This window comes from Anomaloglossus baeobatrachus, chromosome 2 (genome assembly GCF_048569485.1).
Source record: "Anomaloglossus baeobatrachus isolate aAnoBae1 chromosome 2, aAnoBae1.hap1, whole genome shotgun sequence".
NCBI lineage: Eukaryota > Metazoa > Chordata > Amphibia > Anura > Aromobatidae > Anomaloglossus > Anomaloglossus baeobatrachus.
Window position 1 is genome coordinate 625,655,112 of NC_134354.1, and position 15,585 is coordinate 625,670,696.

Here is a 15,585-nt window from a genome sequence, read left to right on the forward strand (position 1 = left end):
CAGTGAAATTGCAAAAAAGTGCAATTCCACATTTGTTTATTAATTTACTATGTTCACTATCTGGTAGAACTGAACTGGTAATATGATTTCCAGGTCAGTACGAGTTCGTAGGTACCAAACATCTAGCATTTTATCTAAGTAGTGAAAAAAAATAATTCAGAAATATGTCAAGAAAAAGAATTGCACTTTTGTCGCCATTTTCCGAGACCTGTAGCATTGTAATTTAGAGGGATATGGGGCTCAGTGATTGCTTACTTTTTGAGGTTTGCGCAGACGTTTTTAAAATATACCATTTCTGGGTATGTGCGGCGCTTTGATGAACTGTTATTTCATTTTATTCTAACGTTCTTGCGACAAAAAAAAAATTCTTGCATTTTGATTTTTTTTTGTTGCTACGCAAGTTACCGTTCAGATTGATTACTTTTATATTTTGATAGATCGGGCATTTCTGAAAGTGGTGATGCCAAATATGTGGAGCAAAAGTGGGGTGAATTGAACATGTGCTTTTCTTGTTTTTTCATATCTTGAAAAACTTTTTTTTTTAATCAATTTTATACTTGAAGCGTGCACTTTCATATTGCATCTGCTGTGCACAGCGATGCATCAGTATCTCGCTGAACTGCAGAAATGCCGATCTCCTGTGAGCGCTGGCAATGAGTCATGACAGTGACAAGGGTCATCAGCTGACATGACAATTCATCGGCGCTCCATGATCAAATTCCGGGGGCGCCGACGGCAGTGGGGAATAGCCCGCTCCCTGCCGGAGTGCGGGATTTAACTAGTTAACAGGTGCAGGTGGCTCTCTGATCACATTTTGGATGATCAGATCAGCCGACGAGTGGGGAAAAATGCAGTCTTGCCGCACGAGCCAACATTATAAGTGACAGACACGGCCTTGGAAGTAGAGGTACGTACAAGGTCGTGAAGGGGTTGAATATGTATGTGATTCAATGGTACTGACATCAGGGTTATGGATCATGTGTCATCAGTGTACAATCTGTGTGTCCACTTTTTACCATAGGTGATGTTCATGGATGGATCAATAAATAAATCACAAATCTCTAATACTTTGCAGTGTTGCATACGTGTAACACAGGGGCACCATCTGTGTGATGTATGTTATTTTCGCGGACCCATATACTTGTATTGGACCTGGTCATCTGTGAGACCGGAAAGAAAAATTGATGTCTTAGGCTATGTGCCCACGCTGCGGAAAATGCGCGGATTTCTCGCGGAAAAGCCGCGGATTTCCCGAAAATCTGCAGCTCAGGCACTTCCCAGCCATTTCTATGGCATTTTGGAAATGCTGTGCCCACGCTGCGGATTTTTCCGCAGAGGATTTCGATCCGGAAAAATCTGCAACATGTCAATTATTGTTGCGGATTTTCATCCGGATTTTGGCTTTAAAATTGGGGAAAAAAAAAAAATCCGCACCAAATTCCGCATCAAATACGCGGCAATTCCGCACCTTTGAAAAGGGGCGGATTTTGCGGGAAAGCTGCGGATTTTGATGCAGAAAAATTTGCAGCTACATTCTCCTGTGGACACATAGCCTTAATGAGTTTTGTAAGGCTAAGTGGTCCACATGTGAATAGCGGCATAGATTAGTGGGGGATCTTTGTACTGTGTTATATCATTTCTATATCGCATTGGTAGAATTACACTGAGAATGAAGCAGGGTTTTGCTCACAATAGCTGTCAGGTAACACTGCGAGATGATAAAGGAGCAAAGCTTGACATTTTCAGGGTTGAACAGTCCAGCCAATTGTAATTGACATGCATGAATTCTGACATTTTCCCTTCAAAATACTGTTTACCTTACACAATAACCTCTCCTGCCACTTCTGCTTAACTTTCTCCACAGCTATAAACCAAGACACTGCCCTTCCAACCTCATTATTCTCTCCCCGTGCCCTGAGATCTATATAAAAAGCTTTTTGCTAAGCTACATTAATTTTCTGCTCATTACAAACAAATATCTGCCGTAACAAAAATTAGCAAATGTGTTCCATATAGTGCGGCTACAAGGGTCTGTAACATGGTCAAGCCGGTCACCACTTCACAAAGACTAATGGATGAACGATGGGAACAAGGCGTTATCGGGGAGCAGCCATGTGCCCATACGCAAGCACTGACAGCCATGTCCTCCATTACCGCCATCGCCAGTGTCTCATCATCACGTACTAAATCCACATCATACTACACAAAATTACTTGTTTTTCAGGGTTCGGCTCTAATAATCTAGATGTCCGGAGCCCCACATGACGATTTCAACACTTTTAATGGAAAGATCAGCGCAGCGCACACAGTTTTTTCTTGCTGTCAAAGCATGGGAATCCTCGTTGAAACTCATTATAATTCAAAGGGGATTAGTCACAATCTGGATTTACTTTACTAATATGGCAGAGCATCGTTACACATGATATACGGTTTAATTATAAGCGATGACGCCAGTCTGATCACAATCCAGCACTGTGGAAACAACGTACAGCACAGAGAAGCAACCTATGACGTGGCAGAAGGCAGCCACGTGACAGCTCCTATGGTATATTAATCAAGGTCAGTTTCTTCTTTCACTCTACATCGTTTTTCCATATGAGCGGAAATACTGGCTGATGACCACTTCATCCATGGGTGAGCCTATATAATATATACATACACACACTCCTGTGATCCGTGATCATTATATATATATATATATATATATATATATATATATATATATATATATATATATATATATATATATATGGCAATGTGTAAAAATAAACGTTTATACTCCCCTTTCATCGCTCCATGCAGCATCACTCCTACCCACATCATCGCTGTGCTCATCGCTCGCTACACAGATCAGCTGGCCGGCAGACAGGAGGAGATCGTGGTGCTGCAGGGGAACGGTGACGGGTGAATGTACCGTACGTATTCACTGCCTCCCGCACTGATAATGATGCGCGGGGGGGAGGGGGGGCAGTGAATACAGCCGCACATGATCACTCCAGGCTGTAGTTGCCAGGGGTGATCACACGGGCCGGCTGTTTACTATGCATGCACCCACCGCCCATCATTCCGCCCACCTGTCAGTGCTAGCTTCAGCGCTGAGAGATGATGGGCGGGAGGATGCGCGCATATGGAATGAGAAGGCCCACGTGGTCACGGCAGGCGCTGCCACAGCCTGTTCGTGCCGCCGATGACCCGCTCCACCGCAGCTCCCTCATTCCCAGCCACAGCCCTATATTCAGACCATAAGACGCACCACCTACTTTCCCCCAACATTTGGGGGGGAAAAAAAAAAGTGTCTTATGGTCCAAAAAATACGTTACATCAGATCTTCATACATTTCCTAGTCATTCTATAGAATACCTAAATGAGAACAGGCGGAGTGTAGAATACTACAGGGGTGGTCCATCCAAAAGTAGGTGGGCAGAGCAGGCAGCAGCAGGTCTGTGAAACTGGCTCAGTTGCCCTTAGCATTAGCAACCAGATTCCACATTTCATTTACCAAAGAGTCTCTGAGGACTGAAAAGTGGAATCTGATTGGTTGCTAAGGGCTGAAAAGTGGAAGTGCCAAACTAACAAATGCCTTTGCGTCAAAAAAAAATGAAGTGCAATTCAAAATGCCATTCTAGCCTCCCGTGCTGCAACAAATAGTCAGGAATGACACTTCTGATTCCTTTTTTTTTTTCCCAGCAAAAATATCCTATTGTTCATTTTGCATTTCTTCATTCATGTTTTTGACTGTTTGTTACTAAAGACTAATTGTCAGGAATGACACTTCTGTTTCTTTGTGTTTTTCCCAGTAAAGATATCCTGTTTTTCATTTAGGATTTCTTCTTTCATTAGTTTTTAGACTGTTTGTTACTAAAGACTTTTCCAATCTGGGCATTATATCAGACTTTGCCCTGAGCAGTTCTTGTCACTCTCTATAATACCTAGACATTTTATGTAATGCCTAGGAAAAGTATAGAACAACGCAGATATTTCATACCTTGCCTGAAAACGACAGGGATTGTATACATTGCCTATGTATTCTATAGAATGCCGGGTTTTCGTACATTGCCTGTAACATATACACACACACGCATGTGTGACGCCCTGCCTATCAGGTCGTCACAGGGTATTGTGCAATCTGCCCTTCTGTGCAATATCCACCTCCTCCTTGGTTAGAGGTCCCTAACCAATGGTGTTGCCAAAACCAGCTAATCAAAATCCTAGGAACACACTGCACCACACCCACCAGACACACCAGTAGACTGGCTGAGTGGAATAGGGTCGCCCACTTGGGGGGTTGGTTAAGGGGAAGTCAGGAGTGTCAGGAGTAGACCAGTGTAGTGTTGGAAGTGAAGGAGAGAGGAGGCCAGGAGCTGGGCTCCTTGGAAGTTACTTGGTAGCAGACGGTGGTCTGGACCTAGTAGGATTTGGACCCCTGGTCGCAGGGGATCGTGACAAGGGGCACGGTATTGTCGTGGAGAACAGCCGGCGGCCTTGTACCATCACCGGGCCGGGACAAAGGCACGACGGGGTACGTGGACCCTAGGTCAGGGAGTAGCTTCAGGCAACCTGACAATTCACCCGACGAGAACAGAGCCTTCAAGATCCGCTCTCCACCCGCTCCAAAATCGGGGTACTAGCGCAACGAGGGGGATAGGACTTTCCACTAAAACGGTCCAGGAATTCCCAAGCGTGAACCCTGAGAGCAAGCTCCCTCAGCCCCACTGGGGAGAGGGACCCGAATAGTTTCAAGCTATCGGGGCCAACTAAGAAAAGAACAAGGTGCCAAGGGAAAGGTCACAGATCATCAGGCAACACCAGCGGGAACGAGACCCAAACGTGCTCCCTTCAGCGGCAGCGGTGTCCAGACCTTTGGTTTACTATGTTGTCGGTGTCAGCTTTATGGAGTGAGTGAGTACGCAAGTGACCCTTACCTCCCCAATGGCACACCCCCGTCACCATCACCGAGTCCCGGGGCATTCCCCCTACCTGTGGAGGGATTAAACACCTGGCTGCCCACTCCATCGCCCCCGGGTACTCCCAGCTGCAGCGGTGGTACTCCACCTTACCACACACCACAGGTGGCGTCACGAACTTTAGACAGCATCTAAATAATAACTGGAAATACTCTCCCTTTTATTGGAGTGGCCGCACGACCCCCGGGTCCGGAAGCAACTCGAGCCACCGCGGATACGGATCTGAGCAGCTCGGCTGCTGATGCGGGGCGGCACAGATGCAAAGAACACTCGTGTGATCCATAACCATATACACACACACACACACACACTTGAACACTCCTGTGATCCATGACCATATATTTATATTATATATTTATATTATATCTACAGTTAGGTCCAGAAATATTTGGACAGTGACACAAGTTTTGTTATTTTAGCTGTTTACAAAAACATGTTCAGAAATACAATTATATATATATATAATATGGGCTGAAAGTGCACACTCCCAGCTGCAATATGAGAGTTTTCATATCCAAATCGGAGAAAGGGTTTAGGAATCATAGCTCTGTAATGCATAGCCTCCTCTTTTTCAAGGGACCAAAAGTAATTGGACAAGGGACTCTAAGGGCTGCAATTAACTCTGAAGGCGTCTCCCTCGTTAACCTGTAATCAATGAAGTAGTTAAAAGGTCTGGGGTTGATTACAGGTGTGTGGTTTTGTATTTGGAAGCTGTTGCTGTGACCAGACAACATGCGGTCTAAGGAACTCTCAATTGAGGTGAAGCAGAACATCCTGAGGCTGAAAAAAAAGAAAAAATCCATCAGAGAGATAGCAGACATGCTTGGAGTAGCAAAATCAACAGTCGGGTACATTCTGAGAAAAAAGGAATTGACTGGTGAGCTTGGGAACTCAAAAAGGCCTGGGCGTCCACGGATGACAACAGTGGTGGATGATCGCCGCATACTTTCTTTGGTGAAGAAGAACCCGTTCACAACATCAACTGAAGTCCAGAACACTCTCAGTGAAGTAGGTGTATCTGTCTCTAAGTCAACAGTAAAGAGAAGACTCCATGAAGGTAAATACAAAGGGTTCACATCTAGATGCAAACCATTCATCAATTCCAAAAATAGACAGGCCAGAGTTAAATTTGCTGAAAAACACCTCATGAAGCCAGCTCAGTTCTGGAAAAGTATTCTATGGACAGATGAGACCAAGATCAACCTGTACCAGAATGATGGGAAGAAAAAAGTTTGGGGAAGAAAGGGAACGGCACATGATCCAAGGCACACCACATCCTCTGTAAAACATGGTGGAGGCAACGTGATGGCATGGGCATGCATGGCTTTCAATGGCACTGGGTCACTTGTGTTTATTGATGACATAACAGCAGACAAGAGTAGCCGGATGAATTCTGAAGTGTACCGGGATATACTTTCAGCCCAGATTCAGCCAAATGCCGCAAAGTTGATCGGACGGCGCTTCATAGTACAGATGGACAATGACCCCAAGCATACAGCCAAAGCTACCCAGGAGTTCATGAGTGCAAAAAAGTGGAACATTCTGCAATGGCCAAGTCAATCACCAGATCTTAACCCAATTGAGCATGCATTTCACTTGCTCAAATCCAGACTTAAGAGGGAAAGATCCACAAACAAGCAAGACCTGAAGGCTGCGGCTGTAAAGGCCTGGCAAAGCATTAAGAAGGAGGAAACCCAGCGTTTGGTGATGTCCATGGGTTCCAGACTTAAGGCAGTGATTGCCTCCAAAGGATTCGCACCAAAATATTGAAAATAAAAATATTTTGTTTGGGTTTGGTTTATTTGTCCAATTACTTTTGACCTCCTAAAATGTGGAGTGTTTGTAAAGAAATGTGTACAATTCCTACAATTTCTATCAGATATTTTTGTTCAAACCTTCAAATTAAACGTTACAATCTGCACTTGAATTCTGTTGTAGAGGTTTCATTTCAAATCCAATGTGGTGGCGTGCAGAGCCCAACTCGCGAAAATTGTGTCACTGTCCAAATATTTCTGGACCTAACTGTACATCCACCCACACACACAGACAAAGAACACTCCTGTGATCCATGATCATTGCAGAACTCTTTGCCTAAAGCTTCATTCAGACATTACATGGTTTTTCACTTATGCAAAAAATGGTCCGAGTTCCATCAGTGTTTTGTCCGTGTGTCAGATTTTATTATCAGTCTTTCACTAGTGATTTTGTTGTATGGAAAAATAAATGACAAAGATTCTCTTAACTATTATAATGGAAATCCCGGACAGCACATGGACTGTACACCAGTGACATTCATGTGTGGTTTCTGATTTTCACAGACTGTTAGACGTGTATGGTAATATTGATCCATGACGCCAATAAAATAATTGACATTTCTGCATGGATTTCTTTCGTTGACACAGAAACCTGAACAGTACCATACATTTTAACCCCTTCAGCCCCGGGGCACTTTCCGTTTTCGTTTTTTGCTCCCCTTCTTCCGAGAGCCGTAACTTTTTTATTTTTCCGTCAATCTTGCCATATGAGGGCTTGTTTTTTGCGGGATAAGTTGTACTTTTAAATGAAACCATAAGTTTTACCATATGGTGTACTGGAAAACAGCAAAAAATTCCAAGTGCGGAAAAACTGCAAAAAAAAGTGTGATCGCACAATAGTTTTTGGGATATTTTATTCACGATGTTCACTATATGATAAAGCTGATGTGTCGCTGTGATGCCTCAGGTCAGTGCGAGTTTGTAGACACCAAACATTTATAGGTTTACTTGTATCTAAGGGGTTAAAAAAATTCACAAGCTTGTCCAATAAAAGTGGCGTACGTTTTGCGCCATTTTCCGAAACCCGTAGAGTTCTCATTTTTTTGGGATCTATGGCTCAGTGACTCCTTATTTTTTGCATCTCGAGCTGACGTTTCTAACGGTACCATTTTTGCGCAGATGCTACGTTTTGATCGCCTGTTATTGCATTTTGCGTAAAACTTGCGGCCACCAAAAAACGTAATTTTGGCGTTTGGTAAACGGCGTAGTGGCAAAAAAATTCCAATCAGATTAATTCATTTTATATTTTGATAGATCGGGCATTTCTGAATGCGGCGATACCAAATAGGTGTATATTTATTTTTTTTTTAACCCTTTAATTTTCAATGGGGCGAAAGGGGGGGTGATTTGAACTTTTAGGTTTTTTTTTATTTTTTAAAACTTTTTTTTTTTCATTTTACTAGTCTCCCTAGGGGGCTATAGCGATCAGAAATCCGATCGCTCTGATCTATCTGCTGATCACAGCTATACAGCTGTAAACAGCAGATACAGTCACTTCCTGCTTCCCTGGCCTCCGGGCCGGGTGAAAACGAAAGTGAAACGTCACAGCAGGAGGAGTCATCACATGACCCTGTGCTACCATGGCAACCACCGAAAGTCACGTGATCACTCACGTGACTTCCGGTGGGGGCGGCGGTAAGTGAAAATCTTCACCGCGTGTATATACATCTCGCTGCCAAAGTCTGGCTGTAAGGGGTTAATGTTACGGGTGGAATGCGATTCCACTCGTAACATGCAGGCACACGTCAGCTGTTGAAAACAGCTGATATGTGCGCCGATCGCCGCCGCCTGCCCGCGGCAGGGGGCGGGGCTTAACGGGACACGCTCCATGCCGGATAGATCCGTCCATGGTCATGAAGGGGTTAATGCATGTGCTCTATAGCTTTAAATCACACATAGAACATGTAAGGACCTTAGATTGTGAGCCCCAAAGGGGACAGCATTGCTAATATATGTAAAGCGCTGTGGAATTAATAGCGTTATATAAATGAATAAATATGATAATAATAATAAGTGATCCATGGACATCCAAATCAGGTCTAATGCCGGATCAGAGAAGGTTTTTATTAGTCAGCGCTCACCAGGACAGCACACAGACCAACAACATGCCATGTGCAACTGATTTCCAAGCAAATCAATGCTCTGTTTAAAAAACCTGCAGCATTCACCAGTCTGATCCACTTTGCAGGCTAAATAGTACATGAAGCAGCTGTAGTCCGCAGTGCTGACAGGCATCCAAAGCTGCACACAGCCACACACTGTCTGAACCCGGCAAACGTCTCATGCACACAGCCACACACTGAACCCAGCAAACGTCTCGTGCACACAGCCACACACTGAACCCAGCAAACGTCTCGTGCACACAGCCACACGCTGAACCCGGCAAACGTCTCGTGCACACAGCCACACGCTGAACCCGGCAAACGTCTCATGCACACAGCCACACACTGAACCCAGCAAACGTCTCGTGCACACAGCCACACACTGAACCCAGCAAACGTCTCGTGCACACAGCCACACGCTGAACCCAGCAAAGGTCTCATGCACACAGCCACACACTGAACCCAGCAAAGGTCTCATGCACACAGCCACACACTGAACCCAGCAAAGGTCTCATGCACACAGCCACACACTGAACCCAGCAAACGTCTCGTGCACACAGCCACACACTGAACCCAGCAAAGGTCTCATGCACACAGCCACACACTGAACCCAGCAAACGTCTCGTGCACACAGCCACACACTGAACCCAGCAAAGGTCTCATGCACACAGCCACACACTGAACCCAGCAAAGGTCTCATGCACACAGCCACACACTGAACCCAGCAAACGTCTCGTGCACACAGCCACACGCTGAACCCGGCAAACGTCTCGTGCACACAGCCACACGCTGAACCCGGCAAACGTCTCGTGCACACAGCCACACACTGAACCCAGCAAACGTCTCGTGCACACAGCCACACACTGAACCCAGCAAAGGTCTCGTGCACAGCCACACACTGAACCCAGCAAACGTCTCGTGCACACAGCCACACGCTGAACCCAGCAAACGTCTCGTGCACACAGCCACACACTGAACCCAGCAAACGTCTCGTGCACACAGCCACACACTGAACCCAGCAAAGGTCTCGTGCACAGCCACACACTGAACCCAGCAAACGTCTCGTGCACAGCCACACACTGAACCCGGCAAACGTCTCGTGCACACAGCCACACACTGAACCCGGCAAACGTCTCGTGCACACAGCCACACACTGAACCCAGCAAACGTCTCGTGCACACAGCCACACACTGAACCCAGCAAAGGTCTCATGCACACAGCCACACACTGAACCCAGCAAAGGTCTCATGCACACAGCCACACACTGAACCCAGCAAACGTCTCGTGCACACAGCCACACGCTGAACCCGGCAAACGTCTCGTGCACACAGCCACACGCTGAACCCGGCAAACGTCTCGTGCACACAGCCACACACTGAACCCAGCAAACGTCTCGTGCACACAGCCACACACTGAACCCAGCAAAGGTCTCGTGCACAGCCACACACTGAACCCAGCAAACGTCTCGTGCACACAGCCACACGCTGAACCCAGCAAACGTCTCGTGCACACAGCCACACACTGAACCCAGCAAACGTCTCGTGCACACAGCCACACACTGAACCCAGCAAAGGTCTCGTGCACAGCCACACACTGAACCCAGCAAACGTCTCGTGCACAGCCACACACTGAACCCAGCAAACGTCTCGTGCACACAGCCACACACTGAACCCGGCAAACGTCTCGTGCACACAGCCACACACTGTCTGAACCCAGCAAACGTCTCATGCACACAGCCACACACTGAACCCAGCAAAGGTCTCGTGCACACAGCCACACACTGAACCCAGCAAACGTCTCGTGCACACAGCCACACACTGAACCCAGCAAACGTCTCGTGCATAGCCACACACTGAACCCAGCAAAGGTCTCGTACACAGCCACACACTGAACCCAGCAAAGGTCTCGTACACAGCCACACACTGAACCCAGCAAAGGTCTCGTACACAGCCACACACTGACCCCAGCAAAGGTCTCGTGCACACAGCCACACACTGAACCCAGCAAACGTCTCGTGCACAGCCACACACTGAACCCAGCAAAGGTCTCGTGCACACAGCCACACACTGAACCCTGCAAAGGTCTCGTACACACAGCCACACACTGAACCCAGCAAAGGTCTCGTACACAGCCACACACTGAACCCAGCAAAGGTCTCGTGCACACAGCCACACGCTGAACCCAGCAAAGGTCTCGTGCACACAGCCACACACTGAACCCAGCAAAGGTCTCGTACACACAGCCACACACTGAACCCAGCAAACGTCTCGTGCACAGCCACACACTGAACCCAGCAAAGGTCTCGTGTACACAGCCACACACTGACCCCAGCAAAGGTCTCGTGCACACAGCCACACACTGAACCCAGCAAACGTCTCGTGCACAGCCACACACTGAACCCAGCAAAGGTCTCGTGCACACAGCCACACACTGAACCCTGCAAAGGTCTCGTACACACAGCCACACACTGAACCCAGCAAAGGTCTCGTACACAGCCACACACTGAACCCAGCAAAGGTCTCGTGCACACAGCCACACGCTGAACCCAGCAAAGGTCTCGTGCACACAGCCACACACTGAACCCAGCAAAGGTCTCGTACACACAGCCACACACTGAACCCAGCAAAGGTCTCGTGCACAGCCACACACTGAACCCAGCAAAGGTCTCGTGTACACAGCCACACACTGACCCCAGCAAAGGTCTCGCACACACAGTCACACACTGAACCCAGCAAAGGTCTCGTGCACAGCCACACACTGACCCCAGCAAAGGTCTCGTGCACACAGCCACACACTGAACCCAGCAAAGGTCTCGTGCACACAGCCACACACTGAACCCAGCAAAGGTCTCGTGCACAGCCACACACTGACCCCAGCAAAGGTCTCGTGCACAGCCACACACTGACCCCAGCAAAGGTCTCGTGCACAGCCACACACTGACCCCAGCAAAGGTCTCGTGCACAGCCACACACTGACCCCAGCAAAGGTCTCGTGCACAGCCACACACTGAACCCAGCAAAGGTCTCGTGCACAGCCACACACTGAACCCAGCAAAGGTCTCGTGCACAGCCACACACTGACCCCAGCAAAGGTCTCGCACACACAGTCACACACTGACCCCAGCAAAGGTCTCGTGCACAGCCACACACTGACCCCAGCAAAGGTCTGATGTACTCAGGAAATTGGGGCAGATCTTAGGGTGGCATTACATCTATATTTTTACCCAGTGCACACACAAGTCCACAATGAACGCCTCATGTATTTCATGTGGATTCCATTGTCGATTTTGTTTACTGTGATTTTACTCCTTGCAATAAATAAATCTTGTGATGAAAATTCCAAAGTTTCCACAATATGGTATTTGGAAGTTTGCAGCATACATATAATCAGCAGAGGACTTTTTACATTGGAAGTGAATGAGACTTATTAAAAAGAGATAGTCGGGCTCTCTGGGGTAGGCATCTAATCAATGAAGGTCTATTTGGAGGGATTTTTGGTTAGCTTCTATATGAATCCTTGAATAAGTGGGTTGGGGAGGGGGTGCCCCAGGCCATCGATTGCAATGTTAAGCCTCCTATCCGTGTTTTTCACACTACCCATAGTTGTACATGTACCAATTATAGACTATGTACGCTTTCTGCATGAAACTTTCCTATTCAAATGAGAGGGTCTGTGAGAAAATAAACAGCACTCTGATTTTATCTGTGTCATAGTAGTGCTGTGAGAAAAACAGATGGTAAAAGGGGACACAGACAAGAAGTGGATCAACTCGTTATCAACCTATGACGGACTATGCAAAAGCCGGCTCAGGAGCCGAGCCCGCCACAAGCCAGGCAGAAGCCCGCTCAGGAGCCGAGCCCGCCACAAGCCAGGCAGAAGCCCGCTCAGGAGCCGAGCCCGCCACAAGCCAGGCAGAAGCCCGCTCAGGAGCCGAGCCCGCCACAAGCCAGGCAGAAGCCCGCTCAGGAGCCGAGCCCGCCACAAGCCAGGCAGAAGCCCGCTCAGGAGCCGAGCCCGCCACAAGCCAGGCAGAAGCCCGCTCAGGAGCCGAGCCCGCCACAAGCCAGGCAGAAGCCCGCTCAGGAGCCGAGCCCGCCACAAGCCAGGCAGAAGCCCGCTCAGGAGCCGAGCCCGCCACAAGCCAGGCAGAAGCCCGCTCAGGAGCCGAGCCCGCCACAAGCCAGGCAGAAGCCCGCTCAGGAGCCGAGCCCGCCACAAGCCAGGCAGAAGCCCGCTCAGGAGTTGAGCACGCCACATACCAAGCTGATGTTACATGGCTGACAACTGTCTGTAACCATAAAACCATAAAAAAAAACAACCACTGCAGTTTAACCATTAAAATGCCGCTAACAATGGTTGGTGACCAATGGCGTACCATGACAGCCAGGGGCCTGCTGAAGACGTTGCAAGTGCCACATTAATATTTTCGTAAAGCACAGCCAGACTGAGAACGGCGATCTCGCTATATACCACAATACTCTGTACAGCAGTATATAGTATAAAACACCAAATACACCGCACAATGCCACATGATGAGCTTTTCTGCCAACACCAAAAATTATATCACCCAATAGTTTATAGAAATCTCATGAATTTTATGAAACTTCATTTAAAACCACACAAATAACTGCGGCATCGCCACAACCTCACTGAGGGGAGAGTCAGGCACCAGCTATGGACGCCATCAAATCAAATCCTGGAGGAAACAATGGCAGACGCCGGAGGGGGCTTGTCTCATTCACCGTTGCTTCAAGTAGAACTCCTTAAAGGGATAAAGACTGCTCCAGACACTAATAGGGGGGGGGAAAGTTTTTATAAACGCAAATCCCTTTGGTGTGTAGCGGGGCTGAGGATGCGGTCCCCATGGTACAGGGCAGCAGTGTCTGCACAGTCTATGGACTTACTGTATAGCCCACATAGAAACCCAGCACTGCACAGGCTCCTGACAGGGCAGACATCTACATAGCACTGCACACAGTAGTAAGTACACCTGTACCTTCTATCAGCAGGGCAGCATTGGCCGGCGTGTCCGCAGCCCGACACTGCAGAGTCCCGGCAACTTTCCAGCACTCCGCGCCTGCCCCGCCGGCGCCCGCAGTGTGCTCCACTAAGATGGCTGAAAGCATCACCTACTACAGAGCCGCTTCTTCCTGCTGCACCTAGTAACACAACACCCGGAAACCACCGGCTACACTCAGCCACAGCAGCACAGTACAGACACACGTGTGAGCACTAGAGCGCGGGCTTCATTTGTTTTCATGGACTGCGTGCTTCCTCATACGACGCCATGTTTGTGTGGCTTTCCAGGCAGAGCGAGCTGAGGTCTCCATAAAAATGTCTGGTGCGAGCGACCCCGGAAGTCTACATTGTTCTCTGTGTATGTATGTTACTATAAAAGCTGCCGCCAGCCATGTGCACAAAGCTCACAACACAACACTCCCTGGCGGGGGAGAGGGTAACCCGTGCAGGACCACGGAATGCTTCATCTTTGAACTATGATGTTTTCCTGCCTTCTTCCAGGAGCCATACCTTTTACAGGTTTTTTTTTTGTTGACATGGCTTTATCTATTCTGTTTATCTGTTATCCAGGTTTTTTTTTAGGAAGTCAGGTTGATTTAAAAAATAAAAAAACAACTTTTTTTTTACTTTTTAATGTGTTTACTGATTGCGTTAATGTGTTAACACCATATTTTAATAAGCCTTTTAGAGGGGGGCTCCTTTTATTTTTAACCAGGGGACAGGAAGGTGATTTGATTTTTTTTGTGTATATAATATATAGAAAGATAGATAATAAATAAATATATATATATATATATATATATATATATATATATATATATATATATCTATCTCTATCTCTGTAGGGGACTGGCATCTGTGTTCCTTTGACCGCTAGTAATATTTACAACAGTACCACAGTAGTGAAATATCTTGGTCACATATGGAGGACAGCCTATGGCTGAGCTTCCCAGGACAGAGATGACACAGTGAAGGGGGTCTTCAGCAGACCCCCAGCTATCACAGTAACTAGTGATGAGCAAGCATTACCATGTTGAGCTGCTTGGTACCCGTAATAAGCAGTCGGATGGGCTCAACTTGTGTACCGAGTATAATGGAAGTCAATGGGGGTCTCAAGCATTTTTGTAGAAGATCGTCTGGAAAAATGCTTGCGCTTCCCATTGACTTCCATTATACTTGGGTGCTCGATTTGAGCTCATCTGACTGCTCGTTTCAAGTACTGAGTGCTCACTCATCACTAAAAGTAACCCAGGGGGCAATGCACCTAAGATTTCACTGCGTTGAGCGCCCTCGTTGGCTGCCGGCAGTGTTTTCTCTGGCTGGTCTCCCCGAGATCAGTGATTGTTTTGTCTAAAAGTAACCCATGTAATGCATGTAAGCACCAGCACGCGTTCTATTTACACGCTGCAGTCAGTGATTGACAGAGCCATTTTAATAGGGGTAGGTAACCACGGACAGGATTCTGCTCTGGCTGTTTAGAAACGAATGGCAGCTATGTAATATAGCTGATATCCACCGCGGGTGGAGGACACTCTGCTCCCGAGTCCTCTCTACACCTATGGACCTCTTCTCAAAACACACAGGTACAAAGGACTGGAGCCAGAATACCACACTAAGTCCATGTTAAGATGACTTCCACATGTAATTTTTTGCCACAATTTTTCCCAAGTGCTGTAAAAAGGAGGC

General features: G+C 47.4%; 1 protein-coding gene across 4 annotated transcripts in view; it reads right to left on the reverse strand.

The window, feature by feature from the left end:
• ENOX1 (ecto-NOX disulfide-thiol exchanger 1) overlaps nucleotides 1–15,585 on the reverse strand; it is an 899,109-nt gene that overhangs the window by 684,185 nt on the left and 199,339 nt on the right. The window contains exon 1 of one of the 4 annotated variants that reach the window (XM_075336869.1): nucleotides 13,877–14,047. The exons of the other annotated variants lie outside the window; for them this stretch is intronic. The gene's annotated coding sequence lies outside the window, so the exon portion shown is untranslated. Of the gene's footprint in view, nucleotides 1–13,876; nucleotides 14,048–15,585 lie in introns of those variants that run through there. 4 annotated transcript variants of the gene reach the window in all.